The sequence below is a fragment of the Sprattus sprattus genome, assembly GCF_963457725.1.
Source record: "Sprattus sprattus genome assembly, chromosome: 1".
Classification (NCBI taxonomy): domain Eukaryota; kingdom Metazoa; phylum Chordata; class Actinopteri; order Clupeiformes; family Clupeidae; genus Sprattus; species Sprattus sprattus.
Window position 1 is genome coordinate 21,868,664 of NC_137920.1, and position 6,296 is coordinate 21,874,959.

Consider the following 6,296-nt stretch of genomic DNA (forward strand, 5'->3'; position numbering starts at 1 on the left):
TAGGGCTTTGCTTCAAATTGTCCCCTTTGTTCACTGTCCCTCTGCCCATGTGTGAACTGTGAATAGACATAAGTTCTGTTCTTCTGTACCCTGAACCACTTTTATAGTGACCTTGATGATGCTCATTGTAATAAAATGAATAGTGAACAAAAGGGGTCATGGACATCTCCATGCATCAGGCCATCTCATGGGCTCTTTGCTGCTAACCTAGGCCATCTCATGGGCTCTTTGCTGCTAACCTAGGCTATCTCTTGGGCTCTTTGCTGCAACCCTTTGAGCTAAAACGAGCCTAGCTCGAGAGTGAAGAGAGAACTGTATGTGGCCACCACTATGTCAGGCTTCCTTTTTGTGTGTGCTTTCATTTCAGGTAAAGAATGTTTGTTTGATTTGTTTTTGTCTTTTTCTTTCTTATTCAGTTTTGGAAAAGTCAGCCGCCTACACTTGAAAGATGGAGGCCAACAAGGGGCTTGAAGACTCCTCGTCACACAAGAGGGGGCAAGATGGACGCAAACTCTGCTCACGTACAATGAGTTTGGCAGACTCAGGATCCCCTCAAACAGATAAGGGAGAGAGTTCCCATGACCGCTCCCTGTGTGGGGAAAGTTTCACTCAGCCATTGGATCTTGCTCGCCATCAGAAAACTCATCCTGGAGAGAAGCTGCATTTCTGCTCAGAGTGTGGGAAAGTTTTTTCCTCCTTGTCCAAATTGAAACGACACCAGATAATCCACATTGAAGAGAAGCCTCATAAATGCCAACAATGTGGAAAAGCCTTTGCCTTAATATCCAGGTTGCAAATACACCAGAAAAACCACACTCAAGAGAGGCCTTATGAATGCCTACAGTGTGGGAAAACTTTCCCCTCTGCAAGCGCCTTAGAAATGCACCAGCGGACTCACACAGGAGAGAAACGTTATCCCTGTACACTGTGTGGAAAGAGATTTGCCCATTCAACTACCCTTAAGAGTCACCTAAAAGTGCATAGTGGAGAGAAGCCTTTTAACTGCACACTGTGTGGAAGTAGCTTTGCAAGACTTCTTGAATTGAAAGTCCATAAAAGGCTTCACACAGGTGAGAAGCCCTACATTTGCAAAAAGTGTGACAAGTGCTTTACTCAATCTACTCACCTAAAAACGCACTTGAGAATGCATGGTGGAGAGAGGCTATATCAATGTTCACACTGTGCGAAATGCTTTTCTCAGAGTAGCCATCTCACGACCCACCTCAGGACACATACTGGAGAAAGGCCTTATCATTGCTCTAAGTGTGGGAAGACGTTCACTACATCTGGCCATCTTAAAACTCACCAGAGAGTACACACTGGAGAGAAGCCGTATCCCTGCTCTGAATGTGGAAAGTGTTTTTCACAGTCTAGCGAACGTAAAAGGCACCAGCGATGTCATACTGGAGAGAAGCCATATCCCTGCTCTGAATGTGGAAAGTGTTTTGCTGTGCACAGCGAACTTAAAAGTCACCAGCGACGTCTTCATGAAGAAGAGAAGGCATATTCCTGTTCTGAATGTAGAAAGGGTTTTTCCCGGCCTAACGAACTTAAAAGTCACCAGAAATATCATACTGGAGAGAAGCCATATCTCTGCTCTGAATGTGGAAAGGCTTTTGTCCGGCCTGGTCAACTTAAAATTCACCAGCAATGTCATAATGGTGAGGCACCATTTAAATGCATCTGTTGTAAAAAAAAAAAAAAAGTGTATGTGTGTGTGTGTGAGAGAGAGGAGTAGACAAGAAAGGTAGTATAACAAGATAACATGGGTCTAAAAGAAATAGGGATACAGGTGCATAGTTTGTGGGTAATGGAGTCTTTTTGTGCTGTGAGAACCCAGGAGTACGTCTGTGAATTATTTTAGCCGTTGGGTTTTTTCCTGATGAATAAAAACGAGCGAGGAACACACCCCATACTGTGAATTGTGTGTGTTTGCATAACTACAAGTTTAAAATACTCCTTACGTAAAGTTGCATTAACACACAGATCTTAATCATTGGCAGCTCAATTCTCATTCAACAAAATATTCAAAACCTGAAGTAAAGAATGTTTCCTTTGTGTCTGTGTCAGTGGTGGGTAAAAGGCATTGAAGCCAACATGGCCCTTAGGTCGATGGACACGGCATAACAAAAGTTAATTTTCCAGCACAAGGAGCTGAAGAACATACTTTCCCTTTGGCGGCTTCAGACAAAATCTTCAATGAGAAGATGCACCATATTTACATGACTAAGAAAGGGATTTATCATGGAATACACTTTCACTTTAACCCCGCCTTGTTTTCTGAAATTACAAACTACTTTAGATATGCTCACATTTTGTCTTGCTTCTGTTCTAAAGTTGCCCATGTATCTTCAATGTAATAGTTGCCTATGCTAAGACAGAACGTCATACTATCCTATGCTAAGATACCCTGTCATAATATCGTATGCTAAGACAATTGTCATACTAGCCTATGCTTAGGCACAATGGCATAATATCCTATGCTAAGACACAATGTCATACTAGCCTATGCTGATAAAGACACAACGTCCTCTATCCTTTGCTAAGACATGATGTCATACTAGCCTATGCTAAGACACAAAGCAATAGTTGCCTATCCTAAGACACAATGATGTACTAGCCTAAGACACAATGTATGCAATGTTGATGAACAGATATCTTACTAATAGTTATCAAATGCCTTAAGAGCTCTCACCTCACTCTTGATATGTCCTACTGCCATTTTCTGTCTACCATCCATCCATCCATCGAAGTCCATCTCTGCTTTACTTCTCTCCCTCCCACCTCTCTCTCTCCATTTCCAGGAGCCCCTGTCCAACCATCTCCCTCTGCAGAGTCTCCTGTTCCACCCAAGGACCTCTCAACACTGCAAGTTCCATTGAAGGTTCTGACAATACAACTGGTGGACTGCCGCCATGTACTGGGACGGAATAGCACATTGACACTCCTGGGAGGAAAAGGTTAGGATTTATACACGGGCAATTATGAAGACACCTTATTTGGACAAAGGGATTATACTGATGTATGTAGGTGGTTTAAATGTATAGGCTACAATCCCATTTCCCAAGAAAACGATAAACAATGTGAAAATATTTTCTTTACATATAGGTCCACGCTGTGATCAATAAAGCTTTGTTCATTGATTGTATGCTAAGAGAGCATAAGAGTGTGAGATGTGAAATATGTATATTGCCGTCTCCAGCCAGCCGCCATGTTAACAGGATATTTTGCCATAATATTTAAACTTATCCACTAGACACAGAAATTGTCCACATTACGATACATTAGTGATTACTTTATAATTTAAATATAATTATAACGGTATCTTTTTTTTTTTTTATAGGATAACACAAAATGACAGGAGCAGTTTTACCTCAAACTGCAAAACATTAGTGATTACTTTATTGTTTAGATGTAATAAAAACATAACATCTTTTTTTATATATATAGAACAACACTCAATTTTATAGAAGCAGTTGCAGCTCAAACTAGACAGCCTGTACCAGTGCCAGTACCACTAGGGGAAGCTCCAGAGACTGTTCTGTGACCGTTCAATGCCATTCTATGATTCTACTGTTTTTCATGATGGGTGGAGAAGGAAACATATTAGATATGTTGTCATCACATTATCCCACTTTCAAATGTTTGCATCTCTCATCTCTACATTTAGGTTTTTGTTCTTTTCTATTCTATGTGTAAGATGTTGACAGAGATGATGATATATGTAGGTCTAAAATTAATATGGCTCCAAAAGCAATTCAGGAGTGAACTTTGTCCTCAATGATTCAACACATATTACATGCAGTGCATACATACATACACTACTGTTCCAAACTTTGAGAAATTAATAACAAATGAAATGTTCTTGTTCTTTTCTCTTCAAATAACCTAAATTTGATCAGACATGTAGTGAACACATTGATCAGGCATGTAGTGAAGACATTGATCAGACATGTAGTGAAGACATTGATCAGGCATGTAGTGAACACATTGATCAGGCATGTAGTGAAGACATTGATCAGGCATGTAGTGAATACATTGATCAGGCATGTAGTGAACACATTGTTGAAGTAGTAGCTACAGCTGGAAGTGGCTCATCTCTAGATATTTTTAAATGGAGTATCTACTGTGCCGCTTGAAAAGTATGTGGACCCCTTGAGCAGTTAGAAGTTTTCTGTTGTTTTACCATGATTTTAAAATGTTTCAGCACCAATTTTCCATAAATGAAATGTCAGGTTTATATTTATCAATTGCATAAACTTGTTTAGAGGGAATTGTGTGAGTAGCCAAAAAACTAAATGAACCATGGTATTAGTGTATGTGCAAAAGTAAGTGAACCCCCAGCTGCATTTGTAAAACTGAGTGACCGTGCAAGAAAGAGACTAGTAAGAGAGGCCACCAAGACACCTATGACTACTCTGAAGGAGTTTCAAGGTTCAGCAGCTGATATGAGAGACTCTGCATTTTGTATCCTTCCCCTGACTTATACTTTTCAATAACCTTTTCTCTTGCTTCTCTGATCCCCATTTCACTAATTGTGAGACTTCTAGCACCAATTGGTTGGACCTCTGTTGAATTAGATCAGTCTATTTAAAGGGGGTGAATACTTATGCAATCACTTATTTTGATTACATATTTTTATTTAATTGATATAACTGTGTAGAAATCTGTTTTCACTTTCGCATTAAAGAGGGCTTTTTTGTGATTTTATTTTGTCCAAAAAGCCCACCTATATTGACCATTGCTGATTTATAAAAGCAATAAAAGGTCAAACATCCAAGGGGGTGAATACGTGCAAGGCATATGAATTTGCCTTTTGAATTCACGTTGATTCCACTGCTTACGTCGAAGGATTTGTCTTCAGTTCTCAGTTCAAGAACGGTATATTACTTTGCCTTTGACTAGGGTAAATTTAGGTCTATGTCTTCGAGGGAGATTTACAGTATCTGTTTGAATGTCCGTGCACAAAGTATGTGATATACTTGACAACCAACCAGTTGAGCAGTGCTAATCACATCGCCAAATGACACAAGCGAACATGTTAACCAGCTTTATACAGTGCTGCCTGGGCTGTTTGCAATGTTTTTGCCTTTTTGGATGTCAACTCGTTAGTTTAAGATAAACTCCTTACTGTTGCTTTAATGCACACGTTAAAAAGGGAGAATGTGCACCGTGAGTGAAGAATTACGGGAGTTTGTACTGAGGTATTTGCTGAAACTGCTGTTAACTGACTAAAATGTGGGTAGACCTATTCATAATGCGTTTGTTGTTTGAAAACTATTTACTTTTTTACATTTTGAACCTTTTTCAATCATGCTATTTTAGATATCTGATCTTGATTCTTGGGAGTCAGATATGTACATTATTTTAGGAAATGTTCACTTTTTATTTCAGATATTCTTATTAATATGTTTTTTTTTTTTTTTTAGAGATGTCAACTGGAGTAGGGATGGTGAAGCGGACCACAGACTAATCTATTTTCACCCTAGCTTTTTTGTTTGTAACATGATTGTATATACTGCCAATTAAATATTGATTGCTCAATAAAATCATGCCAATCCAGTGGTCCACCTTCAGATCATATTTATTTACCTGTTTGTTTACTTCAAGGACATAGAAAAGTCATGGAATCTGAAATTCACACTTTCTTGTAGGTCATTAAAGGTCCATGAAATGAAACAAAACTTGACACTTTGAAAAGTTTTTAATTGTCAATGAAAATGTATAGGAACTCTGCCCCCTAGTGATGGACAGGGGCACAGAAACTCACCATCCAGTATGAACATTTAAAGGCACAGTCCTCGATCAGCAAAAGGTTAATAATAAATAATAATGATGGATTTTATTTGTATAGCACACTTTAACATACAAAGAGTTCTCAAGGTGTTTAAAGGGTGTTGATATTTGAGCTCAACAGCCAATACCACTCCTGGCTTCTGTGCTCCTAAGGCAAATTAGGAGCATGAGCGCCCTTGACGTTGATTGGCTGGAATAATTCAACTCAATTGTATTTATATAGCGCCATAACAATACAATACTTTACAGAGCCCAGAGCCTGAACCAACTTACTGCAAGCACAATGGCAAAAGGGGCAAAAACAAATCCCTGTTAGGAAGAAACCTTGAGAGGAACCACGGCACATTAGGGAGGGCTGTGTGGGAAACAACAGGACTGTTGTACACAGCCTGCATGAGCACTTTAACCACGCCCCCTGAGTTGGACATAACCCACGTTCCAACAGATGTTCTGTCTCTTGTTCGTTCTCCACTCCAAGCGCGCAGACTTCACTGCCCACC

General features: G+C 39.6%; 1 long non-coding RNA gene across 1 annotated transcript; it reads left to right on the forward strand.

Moving 5' to 3' along the window:
* The first annotated feature begins 759 nt into the window (after window positions 1-759).
* Window positions 760-5,564, forward strand: LOC308362708. Its single transcript, XR_013968590.1, has 3 exons — window positions 760-1,661; window positions 2,805-2,960; window positions 5,430-5,564. It is a non-coding gene; the product is annotated as an uncharacterized lncRNA (long non-coding RNA).
* Window positions 5,565-6,296: the final 732 nt, after the last annotated feature.